Genomic DNA, 24499 nt, shown 5'->3' with positions numbered 1-24499 from the left:
TAGGATCACTTTGAGAGGAAAGAAAGCTTTATTTCATTCAAATTCAAAACGACATTGCGCCTATATGCCAAAAGACCCTTTGATATTTGAGTTGGATCGAATTACATTACAACAGACTAATGTCATGAACATCTCATTCCAGCTTAGTCATTTCTGACACAAAAAATACAATCTACTTTCTTGGTGACAACACTAACAATAAGAAACAAAAAGATATCTTTAAACATACATAATTTAAGAAAAGCCATTGAATTCATTACCACTAAACAAACAGATTGTCTTAAAGTGCTTCAGGTTTCACATCTTCATAATCATTCACTGCTGCTTTGACATTGGACATTGAAACACTGGCACGGGACGGGTCACAGACTTTCCCCTCTTCATTCTCTGTGTCTTCCTCATCCCCATCCATGTTTCAGACGCATCTCCCGACCTTTGACATGGAGCTTATATAGGTGGCGTCATTCCTACTTGAGGCTAGTCCCTCAACTGCTACCAGAGTCACGCTATCTGCATTAAACAATAGGCATGGCCATCTACCTCCACCTGTCATACTGTGCTCCACACAAGCCATAAATGTGATTATTTTACCAATTTAGCATGACATAAATCACATGTGGGGGTCATAAGCTAATAAGGAGATTTTACTCAGAAGGGCGAACCAAGCACTGCTATAAGATGATGGCCAAACCAACCCTGATGAAATGATCAGCCATTCAATTAGAGAGATTCAAATGTGAAACTACAGGGGCAGATGTCTGGTTAAGTAGCGATCATAAAGAGCAGGTTTCAGACATGGACATGTGTCAGTCGGTCAGTTATTGAACACCGGTTACAGGAGTACCAAATATAAACAATAAGGAGAACCCGGTGGGTGAGTGTGTTGTTGTAGAAGCCAGGGGAATGGGCCAGGGCTCTCCAACCTGAGGCTTCCCTACAAGAGAGGTGTTTTCTTTCCCCCTCCCCCAGACTAGGGTAGGGGGGACGGAGTGACACTGGTCAGTCCTAGGGAACTAGTCCTCTCCTGGCGGGGTGGTGGGACAGGGCCTGTCATGTCTCTGTCTCTGTCTCGGGCCCCGCAGGTCCCGCCGGTCCCGCCAAGGGGATCACATAACAAGTGATGTCGTCTCCTGAACCCAGCCTCTCATTGGGTAACCGCCAGCCCCTCTCTTTCAGGACCCCTCGCGACCGCATTAACAGGTCCTGGGCAGCCAGCGTGTATCTGGATGAGAAGAGTTGGGGTCAAAACATCGAAAAGTGCAATTTATTTGAAATTAGTATTTTTTTAATGTTCATGAATTGAATTTGCAATGCATCCCAAATATGTGTTATGTGAAGGTGTTTGTCAAAAAGGTATTGCCATTTCAAAAGTACCATAGTCATTTGTACAGGCTAAATACTGGCCTCTAGTGGAGATATCATTTAAATACTCCTCCTTTACTAACCAATATTCTGTAGTTTTTTTTCAAGGCTACCTGATTATTCAATATTTACCAGTGGAGGCTGCTGAGAGGAGGAGGGGTCATAATAATGTCTGGAACGAAGCCAATGGCATCAAACACCTGGAAACCATGTGTATTTATACCATTCCACCTATTACCACGAGCCAGTCCTCCTCAATTAAGGTTCCACCAACACCTTGTGATATCTACACCGTTTTAATTGGTAGCAACTGTAATACTGTAATAAGTAATCACATCCTTCCATGACAAGGCAACCAGCCATTCTCTGCCTCAGGTCTGTCTCCCTGGCACCGCCGCCTTGGGCGTCAGGTGAGTTTACAAAATAAGAAGGGAAATGGGCATTCGGTAACGCAAGTAGTAGAGACGGCCTAGTCGTAGTTTGTGTAGTGAGTATTATTCATACAATGTTGACTGTGCTTACATAGTTATGCTACTGCTGAACTTCACGCATGGCTCTTACCTATATGACCACATGTCCTGGTATCGTTTCGCACTACCGCAATAGTTTATTCGATTATAGTTTATAAATAAGGCATTGCCATATTTACGTCAAGCTATTTATTGAAGCACTCATAGTTCTGCCTACCAAGCATGTTGTTATATGTGTCTCTGTGTTTGGTTAGTTTCTGAATGTGGCCCATCCATTCTTATGTTGACCCAGATATGACTCAGTACTCATTTTCAGGTTTTAGCTGGCCTCTATAGGCCTTTAGCTGTGGCATATTCTTAATTGAATTGGCCATTCATTCAGAGCCATTCATTGGCTCTGTTCTTGCCTGGCATCTCTGTGGTCCTTCAGACATCTCTGAATCAGTGCATAGTTCAATGCCTCTCCAAAGTGAAGTACATTGCAAGGATATTAATATTTATCGTACAAATGCAATGCAGCAATGTTTTGTCCTAGCTTTGTGTGTTTCCTTTACTACTCGTCTGGGGCAGCACCTGTCCGCTTTTAGGGACTCATTAGCTGACAACAGACGGGTGTGAATCACAGACAGGTGTGAACCACAGACGGGTATGAACCACAGACGGGTATGAACCACAGACAGGTATGAACCACAGACAGGTATGAACCGCAGACAGGTGTGAACCGCAGACAGGTGTGAACCGCAGACAGGTGTGAACCGCAGACAGGTGTGAACCGCAGACAGGTGTGAACCGCAGACAGGTGTGAACCGCAGACAGGTGTGAACCACAGACAGGTGTACGGGCAAAGAGAAATGAAAACATTGGCATTCATATTATATTTTGATTTGGAGAGGAGGCAGCATCTACAAACTGGATTGAATAGTTTATTGTTCACTGCTCGGCGACGCAAACAGCGATCCTTCAATCAGAACCGTTTACCGATTATGGATGTAGCTTCGAACGTGAGACACATGCTGCTAGCAGGTACAGTCTTTGACCCGATACTTATCTCGAACGCAGTCGCTATGGAATACCCTTAGACCTTATCTTGTTAATGAATTCAATAATTAATCAAATGTCTAATATTGTGTAGATTACAGACTAGAGATTACAGCACCTCACTGGATCAGTGGGCTCGCAGCAGGACAGGAAGCCTGAAACTGTGTCTGCTACCTCCCTGTCCGTGGTCACATCCCACAGCCCATCTGTACCCATCACCAGCACGTCGTCAGGGCCGTGCTCGTACTCAGACATGTCGTACACTATCACCTGGAGGAGAAACGGGAGGGAAGGAGTGCAGGTCGAGTGTTAAACACGGCTGTAATAATAGGAGAAATCATAGAGGCTTCCCATCTATCAATGAATTTGGATCAGATATCTTTGCTTTTCAGGACAATAAATAAAATACTGGACAATACATAGATTGATGAGCCAAAATAAAGTAAATTTAGGTCATTAGATGTCAGCCAAGATTTGGAACACACTAGGATGCTCCTAGACAAGTCTTGATCTTGCAGACGGTGGGCGATAAATGGTCCTAGACACAAAGAGCATACCATCTCTCATTCACCTCTGGGCAGCAGGAGAGAAAGGGCTTGATGTAGATGTTGGAGTTGTACACCTTCAGGTCATGATCCCCTAGGCCACGTGTTACCCCAATGGTGGCCATGACACGGGCCTACACACACACACACACACACACACACACACACACACACACACACACACACACACACACACACACACACACACACACACACACACACACACACACACACACACACTGTGAATAATGTGGGTTAGTGCCTGTGGATATGCTTAAATTTGAGAAAAATCCATTTATGAAGGATTAGTGACTCAGGAGCATTTATCTTTAACCACACAGCTAAAGACTGGGAGAGTTCAGTAACAACCATGAAATCCTCCCACACATACAGTGGAATGAACAACTAAAAATTATATCTTGCTATGTCTGTCCTGCAGGTGAACTGTCCTGCAGCGTAAACAAGGCAACAGTAAACATGTCGTCCCCTACGAATGATGCCGCCCCCCTTGGGCCAAATTATATGTCACGTGTGACTAACACATTTCAGTACTTCAGTTAATTACTGTAGCTCCCGCCTTGGGCCAATCTGTGTAATTTTGTAAATGCCAGATCTTTATGGCAAGACGCATCATTCACCCAAGTTTAGTCAAAATTGGACCATTGCTGTCTGAGACATCTTGTGTGACGAACGTACGAACGAACGGACGAACGGAGACAGATTCACAGTTCCCTCCCCGATTTCATCGTGGGGGACAATTAAGCTAAGCAGCTAAGCATTATTCCTTTCAGGGAAACATGACGAGGGCGGGAGGATAACCGCAACTCTACATGTGGTTTGAAGACCCAGCTATACTTTAATGTACAGCCAATCCAATGTCCCATGACTTGGTCAGGAAAAGTAATGTGGCTCTACCTACAGTAAGGTAGACCTTACAGCACCATATGCCTACTGTCTCCTACCCATGGTAGACCTTACAGCACCATATATCTAATGTAAACCTACACATAGTAGACTTTACAGCACCATATATCTACTGTAAACCTACCCATGGTAGACCTTACAGCACCATATATCTAATGTAAACCTACCCATGGTAGACCTTACAGCACCATATATCTACTGTAAACCTACCCATGGTAGTCCTTACAGCACCATATATCTACTGTTCCCTACCCATGGTAGACCTTACAGCACCATATATCTAATGTAAACCTACCCATGGTAGACCTTACAGCACCATATATCTAATGTAAACCTACCCATGGTAGACCTTACAGTACCATATATCTACTGTAAACCTACCCATGGTAGACCTTACAGTACCATATATCTACTGTCTCCTACCCATGGTAGACCTTATAGCACCATATATCTAATGTAAACCTACCCATGGTAGACCTTACAGCACCATATATCTACTGTAAACCTACCCATGGTAGACCTTACAGTACCATATATCTACTGTAAACCTACCCATGGTAGACCTTACAGCACCATATATCTAATGTAAACCTACCCATGGTAGACCTTACAGCACCATATATCTACTGTAAACCTACCCATGGTAGACCTTATAGCACCATATATCTAATGTAAACCTACCCATGGTAGACCTTACAGCACCATATATCTACTGTAAACCTACCCATGGTAGACCTTACAGCACCATATATCTACTGTAAACCTACCCATGGTAGACCTTACAGCACCATATATCTAATGTAAACCTACCCATGGTAGACCTTATAGCACCATATATCTACTGTAAACCTACCCATGGTAGACCTTACAGCACCATATATCTAATGTAAACCTACCCATGGTAGACCTTACAGCACCATATATCTAATGTAAACCTACCCATGGTAGACCTTATAGCACCATATATCTAATGTAAACCTACCCATGGTAGACCTTACAGTACCATATATCTACTGTAAACCTACCCATGGTAGACCTTATAGCACCATATATCTACTGTAAACCTACCCATGGTAGACCTTATAGCACCATATATCTACTGTAAACCTACCCATGGTAGACCTTACAGTACCATATATCTACTGTAAACCTACCCATGGTAGACCTTATAGCACCATATATCTAATGTAAACCTACCCATGGTAGACCTTACAGCACCATATATCTAATGTAAACCTACCCATGGTAGACCTTACAGTACCATATATCTACTGTCTCCTACCCATGGTAGACCTTACAGCACCATATATCTAATGTAAACCTACCCATGGTAGACCTTACAGCACCATATATCTAATGTAAACCTACCCATGGTAGACCTTACAGCACCATATATCTAATGTAAATCTACCCATGATAGACCTTACAGCACCATATATCTAATGTAAACCTATCCATGGTAGACCTTACAGCACCATATATCTAATGTTAACCTACACATAGTAGACTTTACAGCACCATATATCTACTGTAAACCTACCCATGGTAGACCTTACAGCACCATATATCTAATGTAAACCTACCCATGGTAGACCTTACAGCACCATATATCTACTGTCTCTACCCATGGTAGACCTTACAGCACTATATATCTAATGTAAACCTACCCATGGTAGACCTTATAGCACCATATATCTACTGTAAACCTACCCATGGTAGACCTTACAGCACCATATATCTAATGTAAATCTACCCATGATAGACCTTACAGCACCATATATCTAATGTAAACCTACCCATGGTAGACCTTACAGCACCATATATCTAATGTAAACCTACCCATGGTAGACCTTACAGTACCATATATCTACTGTAAACCTACCCATGGTAGACCTTACAGCACCATATATCTACTGTAAACCTACCCATGGTAGACCTTACAGCACCATATATCTAATGTAAACCTACCCATGGTAGACCTTACAGCACCATATATCTAATGTAAACCTATCCATGGTAGACCTTACAGCACCATATATCTAATGTTCCCTACCCATGGTAGACCTTACAGCACCATATATCTACTGTAAACCTACCCATGGTAGACCTTACAGCACCATATATCTAATGTAAACCTACCCATGGTAGACCTTACAGCACCATATATCTAATGTAAACCTACCCATGGTAGACCTTACAGCACCATATATCTAATGTAAACCTATCCATGGTAGACCTTACAGCACCATATATCTACTGTTCCCTACCCATGGTAGACCTTACAGCACCATATATCTAATGTAAACCTATCCATGGTAGACCTTACAGCACCATATATCTAATGTAAACCTACCCATGGTAGACCTTACAGCACCATATATCTACTGTAAACCTACCCATGGTAGACCTTACAGCACCATATATCTACTGTAAACCTATCCATGGTAGACCTTACAGCACCATATATCTAATGTAAACCGACCCATGGTAGACCTTACAGCACCATACATCTGATGTCCACCAGTACCCAGTACCCAGTACCCAGTTTCACCTTTTTGCCCTCTCCATATATGAGTGGGAACTTGAGGTCGTCTTCTACGATGGTTTTGTAAGCCCTGCAACAAATAGGATTACGGGTTAGGGATTCTATTCTTTCAACAAGTAGATTATTTTCCTGGTCAGGTTATGTGGTCTGTAAAAACTCCTGGCCCTAATCATAAAAAATACAATGGCCTGAAAAGTAACACTACTCCGGTCTCAGGAAGCCCTGCAGGGACACACAGGGCAGAGAAAACAGTGACAAAACTTTACATGACAAACTGTCATGTCAAATTGACTTGTCTTGTGACAAAATGGCTCATTGATTAAATATATTTTTAAGATGTGAATAGAGCAATGATCATCAGAGTTGTGGTAAATTACAGTCAATTCAGAAAGTCAACCAAATTCCAATTCCACATTTTCCACATTGGATAGCAATGAAGAGAATTGGAGTTGGAATTGGAATTTCAGTTTACTTCCTGAATTGTCTGGATTTGAAATGGAATAGACCCCAACCCTGATAAACATATCGTCAAGGAAGTGTCATGGCAGTAAGACAAGTGAGGGTGGAACATTATATAGCTGTGATGCACAATCAACACACAGTGCCATTCATCTCTCTCCCTGAGGGTTCCACCTCTCTCCCACACAGCCAGCCACCCACCAAGCCGACAATAAATGAATAAAGATGCAGTTTGAATCAGACATTAAATAACATCACCCTCCCTTTCCCCTGCATCTTCCTTTTTGTCCAGGGCACCGTTGGAAAAGAGATTCATATCCCGTGGTGATGGGACTCACATGGTTAAAGGGACATTACACTTTAAAATCAAAGTTTCTCAGATGTTTTCAGACTTCTAAAGTCTGAAAACATCTGACAAACTTTAATTCATGAGTGAATCTCCCTTTTAAATAAGTAATAAATAAATACATGTATTAACCCCGTCCTCACCAGATACTGCAGGCGCTGCCTCTCAGACTCTGGCGTGAACTCGTTGGACATGGGGATGACCTCACCGTTACGGATGATGATGGCTCTGTAGAGACAGAGGAAGAACCAAAGTAGAATGAATAATGATTCTATTTCTGTGGGAGGGACAATGACATACTGTATGATGACAAAGACAGACACCATAATGTGACCCCATATTAGGAGGACCCTCAAGGCAGATAATGTGGTGTTAAGAGGGATGACACAGCATGAAGTCCAGGGATGTTACTGGATGATTATTGCCACTAGACACTGATCTAAAGTCGGTTTAGACTAAGATTGACAAACAGTATACTGATCCTAGATCTGTGCCTATGGGCAAGTTCTACCAGGAGCTTACGGTTCATGATGAATGGTGTTGCAGTACAAAGAGTGGCCAACAGAGGTCGAAAGAACTGCTGTGTGACATTATTATGAGCATGACCAAAGGAAACCTCTTCGAATCAATGGCTATGGGCATCATGTTATCACTTCCTTTATACTATGTTTCAGTCATTCAACTCTGCATTGAGTGACTGAAATCAAATACATTGAGTTGAATGTGTACAACAAGCAGGCCTGTAATACATCAGTCATTAGCCATTAGGGCATTAATCAATCCTGCTGCTATCAGTTTGATCTGTTGACATACCTGCTGTCTCCTGCATTGGCAACGTAGAGCTTCCCCATCAAATGAATGGCAGCCAAGGCACAACAACCACCAGAGATGGTATAGGACATCTTCTCTTTCTCTATCAGTTCATCCTGTAATCAACAGAACAGGAACAGAAAACATTCATTCAATGGCTTGCAGAATGAAGTCAGTAGCACTTATTGCATTAAAGAGGTTATACTTAACTTGAGAGATAACGACTACCAAAAGATAAATAATCAGTGCATTCTGTGAAACCCATTTTGCTCACTAGCTACTGTATCCTGTCTCTAATGTGGTAAAACGCTAGCCTCAGATGCCCAGGCTTCGCTGAGAGGAGATTTGGAAGAATGGCCTCGCGAGATTAGTAGAGCTCTATTTCACAAAGTAGGGTGATATGCTGTGAGCGTACACCTGTGTCTTACCATCTGTTTGAAGGCGTTTTCTATGACACCCATGATCAGACTCTCCAGACTGACAGCCTTCTCCATGTGGAACCGGATGGAGGGATCAGAGATGGCGTCAGGTTTCTCTGAGTCCTGGGTGGCATTCGCCCCCTTCTTCACCGCCCCCTGGTAGGGGCTGCCATTATTGGCCAGGCAGATAGGGAGCGCCGCAGAGGGGTTCTCCAGCAGGTGGGCAATGTCCTCCATTCTGTCTCTGATAAGGCGATGGAGGAGTTTGGACACCATGATGGCACACCCTGAGCCAGCGTGGCCGTCAAACATGCCCCAATACTGCAGAGGGATTCCTGTCCCATCCTGGAAAAAGTTTAAGTCAAATAAAGATCAAATCATATCAAACATGCATTTAGATATATCAATACAATTAGTCTGACAGTAAGAAAGGAGATAAAAATAAAATTGGCCACATGGGTCTCTCTAACAAGTCTCTTGCAAGATTTTAACTCAATGAGAATTACAAGCTCAGTGAATGCCTAAAGGATTTCCAGTGTGGACATTTCTGTCAGAAAATGGATGGGAATCATTCTAACTTCATGACACCACATCATAGTAAATATGTTCACAATGACAGCAGTTACTGTGCCACAGAAAAACCTCCTAAAGACAGCGAATATTAAGACAGTGAATATTCCACTTGATTATATTCCCTTCCACAGGATTTCTTTATGCTGGTAAATCCCACTAACTAGATTTCCACCAAACCAGTGAATCTTACTTCTCACCATCTTCTTTTGCGCCTATGCCAAGAAGTAATAGTGTTAAGTATAGTGTAGTAGTGTATGTTCAGGCAGTTAGGACATATCTAAGAGCCCAGTGCACAGAATGGACAGCAGCATGGAACTCTGTTAACCTCTTACTGGACTAGAGGAGGAGGGGCACACGAAGCAATGATGTAATTAATGAATGGGAGGGACAGAGGGTGAACAAGGAGAATAGAGGAGGGGGTTGGGAGGCCAGCAGAAGGACGGGAGTGATTGACCCGACATGACACAACCCTTTGAACAGCACTGTATCGACTGCTATAGACTCTGCTGTGTAAATACATTTGAGAGATTATGGAGCCATCTCTTAGTGAGTGGGTTTTTGGCTTTGTGTGCTAGGGGCGGTTAGCTGCTCTACGGACCCACACAAAGCTGTTTCTAAATACAGCAGCATACATCGGTCAGTCTTAAGGAGATTGTCTTTGCTTTGCCAGGGAAAAAAACAAATCCCCAGCCACCCAATGACGTCTGGTTCTTCAAAGTTTAGACTGGAGACATTTAAACAGACATGTTTGTTTTAGAGAGAGACCTGGGTGAACCTTGCTGTAGTATGTCACCAAGGGTCCAACCTTCACTATAGAGGCAGTAGTACATCGAATGCAGACATTTGACCGGGATGCGTGCATGCTTTGCCTACTCTCCTATTGTAGTGCTGTAGGCCTACTTTATGGGCCGTCTACTAATATAATCAGAAATACTAGAACTAATGCTCAACATTCTATGACTTCAGGTAGTCTCACCCCATTGTCATCCAGCAGTGTGGAGTTGCTCTGTTTTTTGTCACTCAGCTTCTTCACGTAGAGCAGCTCACAGGACGCTTGGTCCTCATTTAGCATGCTCTTCCCAGCATTGATGGTCCTGGGGTGGGTAGGATGGTGGTAAAGAAGGTATGGGGATATTATAAATCCATGAGAAAATATATACACGTCTCCTTGGTTCAGGAGCTAGACAGGCAAATCACCCAACCAAGGTGCATCTCAGATAAATCACTAATGAGAGCCTATCAGCGTGGCATGGTGGCATTTGTCATGGTGAGATAGTAATGTTATGATCTATGTAAAAACATAAAGTGGAACAGATAGTGCTGTAGGACTGGGATTAAGTGTTTTCATTACTGGCCTATGCTGCTTAACGATAATGACTTTGTGCAGCATGACTTCATATTCTGACCATCTCAGTGGACTGGGGCTCAGTGGGCATGTGACTGTGCTTGCAGTATGTGGGAGTAGACACTGCAGTAATAGAGTAAGTAGAGGTGGAGTGTTTTTTTTTCTCATACTCATTTCTCATACTACTACCATAGTTAATATCATACTATCCATTCACATGTATTAGATATAGTATAGCCCCTTTAAGAATATTTGGCCACAGAGGACAGTTTCCAGCTCTCTCCCTTCACCTCAGATCACTGCAATGTTTACACTTTTCAGGACACTGAAATGGAATGAAGTCATGCATTACATTACAAAGCCATTATCCTTAGGGCTTTGTGATTCAGGAGAGGGGCTGCCAAAAGGTTTCACCCCTGTTGTACCGTTAAAGCTGAGAAACGATGATTCTCTGCCACTTCGGTGCGAGGATCCAACAGGGTCAAGCCACTTTTATAGCCTTTTCAGATTCAATTAGCGGTATTTAGAACAATGGGATTTAGCCGGATCGTATTGTAAAAATGTATTGCACAAATTGGAGCATAATCCTTAAAGTGTCCCTAACTATTACAGAGGTGGCCTAGCAGATAGACCATTGGGCCAGTAAATGAAAGGTCGCTAGTTCAAATCCCTGAGCCGACAAGGTGAAAACTCTGTCAATGGTCGCCATTGATAATGGCAGATCCTGGCTGTGACTCCACTCTCAGTGGGTGTCTCAGGGAGAGTTAGATTACACAAAAAAAAAACATTTCCAATACACATATTAATTATACATATTTGTACATCTGTGAAATAGGACAAATATAAGCACCCACCAAATTATTATTAATGATGTACTAGGAGTAGTGTGAAGAAAGAGAGAGTCGTTTATACAGCTGTGCCCTTACCCCAGTCATACAGAGGAGAGATATTTCATCACCTGAGAGGATGGGTGATATCTAACCAACAGGTTTACAAGCTGGTCCATCATGTACATTAGCCACCTGTCTAGGATCATGATGATGGTGGGCAGAGTCAAGATACTGACTGTCACCTTTTCACAATGGTCTTGCACTAAACAAGTTATAACTTTAAACGCTTAGTTAAGCCTATACATATCCTTCAGAAATCATTCTTAAAGCTGAAATATGTCACTTTTTGGGTGACCTGACCAAATTCACATAGAAATGTGTGTTATATCTCTGCCATTCTCATTGAAAGCAAGTCTAAGAACCGGTAAATCTGTTCTATGTGTGCTATTTCTATGCTTCCTGTTCTTAAGTTTAGTTTTTGCGTCTTTTACTTTCGGTTTTGTACACTAGGTTTCAACAGCTGAAACTCCAATATTTTTGGTTATGGAAAATATACTTGCTTGTTTTGTCACATAAACTGAAATTATGCAAATTATTCAAATTTTAGCAATCAGGAAATGGCAGATTGATTTTTGCATAGTACACCTTTAAGCAAATATCTTGCTATATGAAGGTGGCAAAAGGGCTATGTCAAATTTGGCAAAATAAATGCTATTTCAACAGGTAGAGGGAAATGATCCTTATTTGGTTTGATGTTCTGATATCAGTGTTCTAATATGAGGTAGAAACAGCAATGGCTGCCCAAATCATGATTATAAAAAGCCATCCAGTTTGTAATCAGTAAGCTGGCACCGTAGCGTAGTGGCCATGGGAGCATTAGTCCTGATGACAGGGACATGAATTACAAGTCATCGGGGTCATGTCAACTTTAAGGCCAGGTCATGTTGGTCCATGTTTTACAACCAATGATGTATATAAACCCTGGATTGATGATGCTACGTATTGGACATTGAGAGGCTTTGAAGTCACCAGTCAGACATATTGACACTTTTATTTAACTAGGCAAGTCAGTTAAGAACAAATTCTTATTTACAATGGCGGCCTACCCCGGCCAAACCCAGACAAACCTGGGCCAATTGTGCACCGCCCTATGTGACTCCCAATCACAGCCGGATGTGATACAGCCTGGATTTGAACCAGGGATCCAGCAATGCAGTGCCTTAGACCGCTGCGCCACTCGGGAACAGTCCTCCATAGGAATTAATGAAATTCTTCAGTATTTCATTTACATGTTTCAAAAGTATTTTTTTGTTGTAGTGGGGACAGTAACATTAGCAAACTTAAAAGATCTCAAACAATTATACTTTAAGGATGTTTTAATATTTTACATTTATTAAATGTTTATGTTAAGCTCACATAATATAAAGTATGCACTGAAGTGTCTGTAGTAGAGTAAATGTGGCCAAAAACTACATGAATAAATGCATTTCTGTATTTTTTACAATGTTGGAGGAGTGCCGATATATTCACGGTGGCTTCAACACAGCACCCCCTATCAGTCATCTAGTGCATTATATAAATCATTGTTTACAACACATCTGCAACTGGTTTGTCAATATCATACATTGGGTTAGAGAGGCCTTGTTTTTTTTGCCTGCTGGATGCCAAAGTCCAGTCATTTGTTTTGAGCTTCAGCTTTTACAAAATGTTCACAAACATTTTACATCTCACAATTCATGGGATTTATTTTGTATGTGTCACATATGCAATATCTATTTCATTATAACTAATCTGGCAACCAAGGAATGTACTGTATGCCTACGAGTAAATAGACATTCATTTCAGTGAGTCCATTAAAGTGCAAGCCAGTCATTCCCTGGTCTTCATGATGTACGAAAACAAAACAATGAAGATCACGTTCTACTCAATTTGTGACATATTTTCCCATCAAGGCACAGTTTCAGTCATTGTAAACATGTGACTGAAATACTTTGTCTGCGTTAAACAGAAGAACATCTGTTTGCTCACTCACGTAGGAGACGTTCAAAAGAGGAAGCCTCCAGTTCTACCAACTTCCTCATCAGTTGGGTAAGTTATTTTGTTGCTGATGAAAATCGTTCATTCCTTTTTTCTAAGTAATGATGACATACTGTAGAGAACCATCTGCATTTTGTGCTCAAATTTGTTGTATAATTCATCCTCTCAAGAGAATTTAGCATACATCACAAACCACAGTGATGATGATTAAAATTCATTGAATCGAATCAAATCAAATGTTATTGGTTGCGTACACATATTTGCAGATGTTAGACGCAGGTGCGGCAAAATGCTTGTGTTTCTAGCTCCAACAGTGCAGTAATACCTAACAATACAAAACAATACACACGAAACCGGAATATAAATATACATGTGTATGATGGTGTGTTTAGACAGTATTGACAGTATATGAATAGAAAAGGTGTGTACAGCAGTAGTTATATTGGATGATCCTTGACTAGAATACAGTATATACATATGAAGTGGGTAAAACAGTATATATAAACATCATTAAAGTGACCAGTGTTCAATGATTATGTATATAGGGCAACAGTCTCTAAGGTGCAGCAGGCTTGAGTACGGGTGGTAGCCAGCTAGTAACAGTGACTTAGGTGCAGCAGGGTTGAGTACGGGGGGTAGCCAGCTAGTAACAGTGACTTAGGTGCAGCAGGGTTGAGTACGGGTGGTAGCCAGCTAGTAACAGTGACTTAGGTGCAGCATTATTGAGTACAGGTGGTAGCCAGCTAGTAACAGTGACTAAGGTGCAGCAGGGTTGAGTACGGGGGGTAGCCAGCTAGTAACAGTGACTAAGGTGCAGCAGGGTTGAGTACGGGTGGTAGCCAGCTAGTAACAGTGACTTAGGTGCAGCATTATTGAGTACAGGTGGTAGCCAGCTAGTAACAGTGACTTAGGTGCAGCAGGGTTGAGTACGGGGGCCAGCTAGTAACAGTGACTAAGGTGCAGCAAGATTGAGTACAGGTGGTAGCCAGCTAGTAACAGTGACTAAGGTGCAGCAGGGTTGAGTACGGGTGGTAGCCAGCTAGTAACAGTGACTAAGGTGCAACAGGGTTGAGTACGGGTGGTAGCCAGCTAGTAACAGTGACTAAGGTGCAGCATGATTGAGTACGGGTGGTAGCCAGCTAGTAACAGTGACTAAGGTGCAGCATGATTGAGTACAGGTGGTAGCCAGCTAGTAACATTGACTAAGGTGCAGCAGGGTTGAGTACGGGTGGTAGCCAGCTAGTAACAGTGACTAAGGTGCAGCATGATTGAGTACAGGTGGTAGCCAGCTAGTAACAGTGACTAAGGTGCAGCAGGGTTGAGTACGGGTGGTAGCCAGCTAGTAACAGTGACTAAGGTGCAGCATGATTGAGTACAGGTGGTAGCCAGCTAGTAACAGTGACTAAGGTGCAGCATGATTGAGTACAGGTGGTAGCCAGCTAGTAACAGTGACTAAGGTGCAGCATGATTGAGTACAGGTGGTAGCCAGCTAGTAACAGTGACTAAGGTGCAGCAGGATTGAGTATGGGTGGTAGCCAAGTAGTAACATTGAGTAAGGTGCAGCAGGGTTGAGTACGGGTGGTAGCATGCTAGTAACAGTGACTGAATTTAAGGGCAGGGTACTGGGCAGAAGCCAGCTAGTGGTGACTATTTAACAGTCAGATGGCCTGGAGATAGAAGCTGTTTTTCAGTCTCTCGGTCCAGCTTTGATAAAACTGCACTGTCTACTCCTTCTAGATGGTAGTGTGGTGAACAGGTCATGGCTTGGGTGGCTGATGTCCTTGATGATCTTCTTGGCCTTCCTGTGACACCGGGTACTGTAGATGTCCTGGAGGGCAGGCAGTGTGCCCCGGTGATGCGTTGGGCTGACCGCACCACCCTCTGGAGAGCCCTGCGGCTGTGGACGTTGCAATTTCTGTACTAGGCGGTGATACAGCCCGACAGGATACTCTCAGTTGTGCATCTGTAGAAGTTTGTGGGGGTCTTAGGGGCCAAGCCAAATTTCTTCAGCCTCCTAAGGCTGAAGAGGCACAGTTGCGCCTTCTTCACCACACTGGCTGTGTGAATGGACCATTTCAGGTCGTCAGTGATGTGCATGCTGAGGAACTTAAAGCTTTTCACCAGCTCCACTGCGGCCAGGTCGATGTGGATGGGAGAATGCTCTCTCTGCTACTTCCTGAAGTTCACGATCAGCTCCTTCATTTTGTTACATTGAGGGAGAGGTTATTAACCATTGCACTGCCTCATGTTTGACTTCATCCCATGACAAAAATGAGAAAGAGTCACATTTCATTAACAAAGTGAACTTGGTGGTCAAAATAACTCTGATTCTAACTTAATTCATAATCAGTTTTCTAAGAAAGCCATACAAGTTTATCACCAGAAGTCAAGATGATCTCTTCCTGCCTGAGGTGCCTGTGGTTTCCTGTCACAGTTTCTCAAGCATGCAGTGAGTTGTTGTAGTGTAGGAGGACCTGCATGACAATGGCCTCCAAACTTCTCAAACTATTCAAGTTCTCAGAAGAAAATATAGTAGTAAAACTGTTTATTCAAGTTAATTTATTATCTTATGAACACGTGATAGTTGATCTGATATTACATTTGGAGGTGTTAAACTGTTCGCTCTATTACACTGAGAGTGAGATAAGGAGGGTGGTACAAAATATATTGAGGGGAAATATGGTAATAGAATAGTCAAAACCTTGTACTTACAAGGTTCTATAATTATATACTGAACAAAAACATACATGCAACATGAAACAATTTCAAAGATGTTACTGAGTTACAATTCATATAAGGAAATCAGTCAATTTAAATACATTCATTAGGCCCTAATCTATGTATTTTACATGACTGGGCAGGGGCGCAGTCAGGGGTGGGCCTGGGAGGGCATAGCCGAATGTGGAGGTCCTGGGCTGGCGTAGTTTCACGGTTTCTGTGGTTGTGAAGCACTGTCAAATTCTCTAATACGACGTTGGAGGCAGCTTATGGTAGAGAAATTAACATTACATTCTCTGGCAACAGCTCTGGTGGACATTCCTGCAGTCAGCATGCCAATTGCACGCTCCCTCAAAACTTGAGCCATCTGTGGCATTGTGTTGTGTGACAAAACTGCACATTTTAAATTGTCCCCAGCACAAGGTGAACCTGTGTAATGATCCTGATATTTAATCAGCATCTTGATATGCCACACTAATGGATTATATTGGAAAAGTTGAAATGCTCACATACAGGGACGTAAAGATATTCATGCACAGAATTTGAGAGAAATAAGCTTTGTGCGTATGGAACATTTCTGGGATTATTTATTTCAGCTAATAAAACATGAGACCAACATTTTACATGTTGCGTTTATATTTTTGTTCAGTATATATAACGATTGAACTTTCAAAAGTAGTTTACAGGTAGAAACATCTGAAAAGTAAACACACAAACATTTAGACTTTGAGGTCTTGTTTAGGTAGTGTTCACAGCCTTTTTGGTTTAGGCAGTGTTCACAGCCTATTTGGTTTAGGTAGTGTTCACAGCCTTTTTGGTTTAGGCAGTGTTCACAGCCTATTTGGTTTAGGCAGTGTTCACAGCCTATTTGGTTTAGGCAGTGTTCACAGCCTTTTTGGTTTAGGCAGTGTTCACAGCCTTTTTGGTTTAGGCAGTGTTCACAGCCTATTTGGTTTAGGTAGTGTTCACAGCCTTTTTGGTTTAGGCAGTGTTCACAGCCTATTTGGTTTAGGTAGTGTTCACAGCCTTTTTAGTTTAGGCAGTGTTCACAGCCTATTTGGTTTAGGCAGTGTTCACAGCCTATTTGTTTTAGGCAGTGTTCACAGCCTATTTGGTTTAGGTAGTGTTCACAGCCTTTTTGGGCGATTTGTAAATTGTGCTTCTGTAACGATATTCGTCGTCGCAAGATGAGGAATCATTGGACCGAAGCGCAGCGTGGTAAGTGTTCATGCTTTCTTTATTAAAACTGAACACTATAACAAAAATAAACAAGAGCATAACCAAAACAGTCCTGTAAGGTGCAAACACTAAACAGAAATTACCCACAAACTACCCACAAAAACCCTGTGGGAAAAGCTACCTAACTATGGTTCCCAATCAGAGACAACGATAGTGTAAGGGATTTCCTCCTCTTCTTCCGAAGAGGAGAGGCGAAACGGATCAGAGGACCAATATGCGGCGTGGTAAGTGTCCATGGTTCTTTTAATAAGTAAACATGAACAACTGATACAACAAAACAAGAAACGTGTGAAACCCTAAACAGCCCTATCTGGTGCAAAACACAAAGACAGGAACAATCACCCACAAACACACAGTGACACCCAGGCTACCTAAGTATGATTCTCAATCAGAGACAACTAATGACACCTGCCTCTGATTGAGAACCATACTAGGCTGAAACATAGAAAACCCCAAATCGTAGAAAATCAAACATAGACTGCCCACCCAACTCACGCCCTGACCATACTAACTAAAATACAAAACACAGGAAATAAAGGTCAGAACGTGACAGATAGACAGCTGTCCCTGATTGAGAACCATACCAGTCCAAAATAAAGAAATACAAAAACATAGAAAAAGGAACATAGAATGCCCATCCAAATCACACCCTGACCAAACCAAAATAGAGACATAAAAAGCTCAGGGCATGACAGCTTCTAATATAATTTGACTGAAGGCTTTTAAAGTGGAATGTAATGGAAGGTAGTTCCGGGTTACAGATAATTGATGCCAGGCTCACTGAGATGGATTGCTACTGTATGAGTAATTCAAAAGGCTTCTGAGCTCCAGCATGCCAACTTTGAAAAAAGCTAGAGCCGTCCTTTGAATTCCTGTACAGTAAGCCTTACTGTGACTCTCTGTTCCCACCTAAAAGCTTTCACAGACAGATCACAGATCTGTTGTTTGCTAATTGTTTATACTGTGAGGCAACTGCTTTGAGGAAGTGTGTGTGTGTGTGTGTGTGTGTGTGTGTGTGTGTGTGTGTGTGTGTGTGTGTGTGTGTGTGTGTGTGTGTGTGTGTGTGTGTGTGTGTGTGTGTGTGTGTGTGAATGCACTCTGGGTATGCACCCAATGTGAAAATATTGACACAGTATGCAGTATAATGCCTCCAAACAGTTCCAAGGCTGGAATAGCATTGGTAGCTGTCTGGTTTGCCATAGGTGTCACAATTTAACAATATAATCAACTGTACTGCAATGATGAACATCAGCACACTGGCCACACTGGCTGCTTAACATTATCTCAGCCTCACTCAGTGAATCAGTGAAGGATCTGTCAACTGATGCCACGAGGAGATTACATTGACATTATCATTTAGCAAACGCTCTTATCCAGAGCGACTTACAATAAGTGCATTCAAATGAGGGGCCATGAACAATTGTATAACATGCATTAAATCAAACGGCAGAAACCACAGTTGTGTGTGTGACATGGTTAAGTGCCATTCCATAAGGGATCTAGGTAAGACACAGATATAGTAAGTGTCAGGAGCCAGAGGAGATGGGAGGGGAGGGACTCTCTGGAGTCTAAAGTTGCTGGAGGCCAGAGTGCTTTCAGTCTGAAGAGACCGTTCTTTAGTCTGCTGTCCTGACCGTAGTGAAGACGAGGTCATTAATGTAGAGGACAGAAAAGAGTTGTGACTGGGATAGGTGACTGCATGCAAATTCTGATATCAAAATGACCACATCTGAACTTACATTGTTAAGTTTGACCAGCTGGAGCGTCCAGAGTCCATCTTCACTGTGTGCTCATTATTTCCACCCTGTCCTGACTAGAGTGATTTGGACTACACTTTAAAAAACAGCATGGAGGTTATATATGGACTTAGTAATGATCATCGGTAGAGACAGAGCAGCTAAATTCTTCTCCATTCTAAAATGGGTGTGCCAAACTAAATACACACTTTTAATGCCACTAATTTAGCTGTTGCAGTTTGATGAAATAATACATCCAATCTATGTGCAGTTCAAGTCAGAAGTTGACATACACCTTAGCCAAATACATTAAAACTCAGTTTTTCACAATTCCTGACATTTAATCAAAATAAAAATTCCCTGTCTTAGGTGAGTTAGGTCCACCACTTTATTTAAAAAATGTGAAATGTCAGAATAATAGTAGAGGAATGATTTATTTCAGCTTTAATTTCTTTCATCACATTCCCAGTGGGTCAGAAGTTTACATACACTCAATCAGTATTTGGTAGTATTGTCTTTAAATTGTTTAACTTGGGTCAAACGTTTTGGGTAGCATTCTACAAGCTTCCCACAATAAATTGGGTGAATTTTGGCCCATTCCTCCTGACAGAGCTGGTGTAACTGAGTCAGGTTTGTAGGCCTCCTTGCTCACACACGCTTTTTCAGTTCTGCCCACACATTTTCTATAGGTTTGAGGTCAGGGCTTTGTGGTGGCCACTCCAATACCTTGACTCTGTTGTCCTTAAGCCATTTTGCCACAACTTTGGAAGTATGCTTGGGGTCATTGTCCATTTGGAAGATCAATTTGTGACCAAGCTTTAACTTCCTGACTGATGTCATGAGATGTTGCTTCAAAATATCCACATAATTTTTCTTGCTCATGTTGCCATTTATGTTGGAAAGTGCAGCAGTCCCTCCTGCGGCAAATCACCCCCACAACATGAAGCTGCCAACCCCGTGCTTCACAGTTGGGATGGTGTTATTCGGCTTGCAAGCCTCCCAATTTTTCCTCCAAACATAACGATGGTCATTATGGCCAAACAGTTCTATTTTTGTTTCATCAGACCAGAGGACATTTCTCCAAAAAGTACAATCTATGTCCCCATGTGCAGTTGCAAACCGTAGTCTGGCTTTTTTGGGGCGGGTTTGGAGCAGTGGCTTCTTCCTTGCTGAGCGGCCTCTCAGGTTATGCCGATATATGACTCGTTTTACTGTGGATATAGACTTTTATACCTGTTTCCTCCAGCATCTTCACAAGGTCATTTGCTGTTTTTCTGGGATTGATTTGCACTTTTCACACCAAACTATGTTCATCTCTAGGAGACAGAACGCGTCTCCTTCCTGAGCGGTATGATGGCTGCTTGGTACTATTGTTTATACTTGCGTACTATTGTTTGTATAGATGAACATGGTACTTTCAGGCATTTGGAAATTGCTCCCAAGGATGAACCAGACTTGTGGAGGTCTACAATTTATTTTCTGAGGGCTTGGCTGAGTTCTTTTGATTTTCCCATGATGTCAAGCATAGAGGCACTGAGTTTGAAGGTAGGCCTTGAAATACATCCACAGGTACACCTCCAATTGACTCCAATGATGTCAATTAGCCTATCAGAATCTTCTAAAGCCATGACATCATTTTCTGGAATTTTCCAAGCTGTTTAAAGGCACCGTCAACTTAGTTTATGTAAACTTCTGACCCACTGGAATTGTGATACAGTGAATTATAAGTGAAATAATCTGTGTGCAAACAATTGTTGGCAAAATTACTTGTGTCATGCACAAAGTAGATGCCCTAACCGACTTGCCAAAACTTGTGGAGTGGTTGAAAAACCTATTGTCCTTAATTAACAAAATATTATATATATATATATTTTTAATGACTATTACTAACAACAACAGATTAGGACTGGGTAGTAAACCATATTTTACTATATATCGGTATTGATGCAAGGACCAGTTTTGGATTAAACTTGACCTTCTATAATGGTATTTCAATGTTTGGTTTGTTAAATGTGATATGCCACTCTGGTGCGTGTAATAAGCGTTTTTATAGTTTTCTCTGTTTGCTACTTGAGTCATCTCTCTCCCTCTCGTCCTGCATGCCACTTCCCCATGCTCTTCCGACACCAAGCCTTGCCTCTTGTTACTCAAGCCGTGCCATTCACTCTGTCTGCACGGTCAGATACAACAAAATGTTGGTGACGACGATGCAGATTTCCACTTTGCATTCTTAATATAAATCCACAAGTGTTCTATAATTACACTATTAGTTTGTGTATCTAACTGTCTGCAAACAGCTAGTTTGTCTTATCTTAGTAAATTGTGACTAAAATAAAATGTGTTGGCCGATAAATGCTAATCGCTAGTTAGCTGGCTATCAAGCTAGCTAAATGTACAAAGAGTCCGGGCAAAGGTAGCTAGCTAATACAGCCTGGTATTTGTGCTGGTGTAGGTCTAGATCAGCATGTTGTTTGTGCAACGGTATATTTTAAATCAGAGAGGAATAGAGCTCGCCAGCTTGTAGTCCTAAAAGCTGGAAATAAGTTACCTTTGGCTTTTTCAGCCATTCCTATGGGGGGAAATTAATGGGGATAAATGATGAAAATAAGGTCTGAGGTTAACACAGGCTTAGGAGAGCTTATGCTGTATATTTTGCTTGTGTGAGATAATATATGCCAGTTAACATTACCTTTATGAATTATAAAGGTCTATAGTGGAAGCGTGAATATGTTAGCTAGCGCTAGCTAGTTTTCATGTTTTATTAGTTATATGTATGGGACACACATGGTATACACAGCTCTAAAATAACATTTTCATTGGTAGCACAGGTGCTCCTAACTTTAAAAAGTAAGGAGCACCAGACAAAATCTTGGAGCACCAGATTGCATTTATTTATTTTTTACTGCAAATGACTGTCCTATCATTCTTAATTGTCATCAGTTGATACTTTGATGATGTAGAACACATCACTCGAGAGTGGGCAAGACAAAATCATTAAAATAACTTTTAATAATTGTATTGAAAAGTGCAAATGCAAACATATTTACATTGGTGATTCGTTTTGGACAAACAAATGTAATATATTAAACAGAACATTTGTAGCATTATGATTGGTTATGATTGGTAAACAATGTATCAGCCTGTCTTGCTTGAGCAGTGAAGAGAGGAGTGTTGTTGTTACACATTTTGTTCTTTATTGGATCATTTTTTGGTTGCTCCCAAAATAAAAGTACTGGTCGCACAGCAACATTTTAAGTCGCATGTGCCACCAAATTGGAAGCACTTCGGAGTCCTGGGTATACACCATCCAACAAAATGCTTACGTGCTGGTTCTTGACAATGCAAAAACAAGCTAGCTACATGAAGAGAAAACATGTCATGTAACATCTAATTAGGGTCCCTTGGGAAACACTGACCGACACGGTTCATACCCAGTCACAAACATTCCTCCCTGGCTTTTTTCATCAAACAACAATGTATTCAAAGTGCTGCCCACTATATTCCAACTATAGAATTAGAATAATCATTATATTTCCATGATTTTAACAGTTCAACAATGAATTAGGCCTAGCTTTTTCTACCCACATCATACTGTGTGGAAATTATAACAAGTGCAGGAAATGCAGACATTGATGAAAATGCTGAAAATGTATTTGGGTTGAAGTTGGATTGAACAGTATAAAACAATCAGAATGGCTAAAATCACTTGTAATTTAACTGTTGCCACCCTGGGGTCATGAACTACTTATAAAAAACGATTTTGAACTTTTATTATTCAAAAACATAAAATAATGTCAAATACCATCACAAATGTGAAAAATATTTTGTCCATATCGCCTAGCCCTACAAAAGATGAAACACATTGTGGCCAAGGGATCTGTGGATAAATAACATTTAGAGGGTGTAATACAATACAATGTAACATTATTCTTCTACAATGTATGTTCTTCACCCTGGGCAACATGGCCCTGGGAGGTTTACAGGTATCCACAGTACTCCACCAATTATACATTTTTCAACACCCTATTTCTTGTACTCTTGTAATGTGCAGAATTGCAGGAAATTTGGTGAAAAGAGTAACATTTTCTCTCCGATGCCAAGGCCCAAGATTTGGTTCGTCTGGCCATATACTGGCAAAGTCATTGCAAAACTAAAGCAAAAGAACCGTGAAAAAGAAACTGAACTATGCGACTTATTGAATCTTTATGAAAGAGACCAAACGTATTTTGACAAGTTCAAGTAGTATAGTAGTACACAGTCCATCCATATCCTTTAAGACACAGCAATAGCTTTAAATCACATGATTTATATTATTTGATGTACAATTAAGAAAGAAACGGTTTATAATAAATCATTATTGACGTGCACAAATGATCATAGACTACGTTTTTGTTTATCCTACATTTTGCGAGATCCTATTAATCACAAGATCCCCCAAAATATTGAACTGCAACAACTGTAGCAGTTCATTGTGTGTTACACTGTTTCATAGTAACCAGACAGTGGCTGCTACAGCAGCAGTTTCAGCAGCAGCAGAAGGCTGTGTGCTATTTGGTGAATTTGCAATAGCAACACCGTGTCCATATTCGCGCCACACCGTTAACTGCGTTCTCTACTGCAACACTAAAACGCTTTTATTGTCAACAGTGCATATGAATGACCAGTCGAGAAACCACTCACTCTGCGTATCCTGTCCGCCAGGGAAGCCTGCTGTCCCTCTTCAAAGTCAGCACAGGTCGAGATGCATGGTCTGTCGAGTATTGAAGAAGCTCCGATGTAAGGTCCAGGAACTCCGGTCGACCGTAAGGGAACAGTGGAGGCAGACCGTCCTGGTGACAGTTCTGGTGATGAACGTTCCCGGATCCGTGGTGCTGGTGATGACCGTGGGGTATCATTCCTCCCACCAGCGTGGACATCGCATTTTTTACTTTACTTATCATTGCGGTGGGAATAATAACCTAACCCGAAACATAAATTAATTAATAACCCAATACTAACGTAGCGAAGAACAAAATGATCCAAAGACTATAAACAGCATTTCAAGAAGCGATCGTTTCCGGCCTCATGTGACGTTTGACAGGCACTGTTTTCCTCACTGAAAAT

At 41.7% G+C, this 24499-nt stretch overlaps 1 pseudogene; it reads right to left on the bottom strand.

Annotated features, from left to right (window-relative positions):
* Nucleotides 1-24499, bottom strand: LOC109899082 (protein phosphatase 1H-like; annotated as a pseudogene).

The sequence above is a fragment of the Oncorhynchus kisutch genome, linkage group LG1, assembly GCF_002021735.2.
Source record: "Oncorhynchus kisutch isolate 150728-3 linkage group LG1, Okis_V2, whole genome shotgun sequence".
Taxonomy (NCBI): Eukaryota; Metazoa; Chordata; class Actinopteri; order Salmoniformes; family Salmonidae; genus Oncorhynchus; species Oncorhynchus kisutch.
Note: the sequence above shows the minus strand (reverse complement) of the source record. Positions and strands in the feature narration are given on the sequence as shown.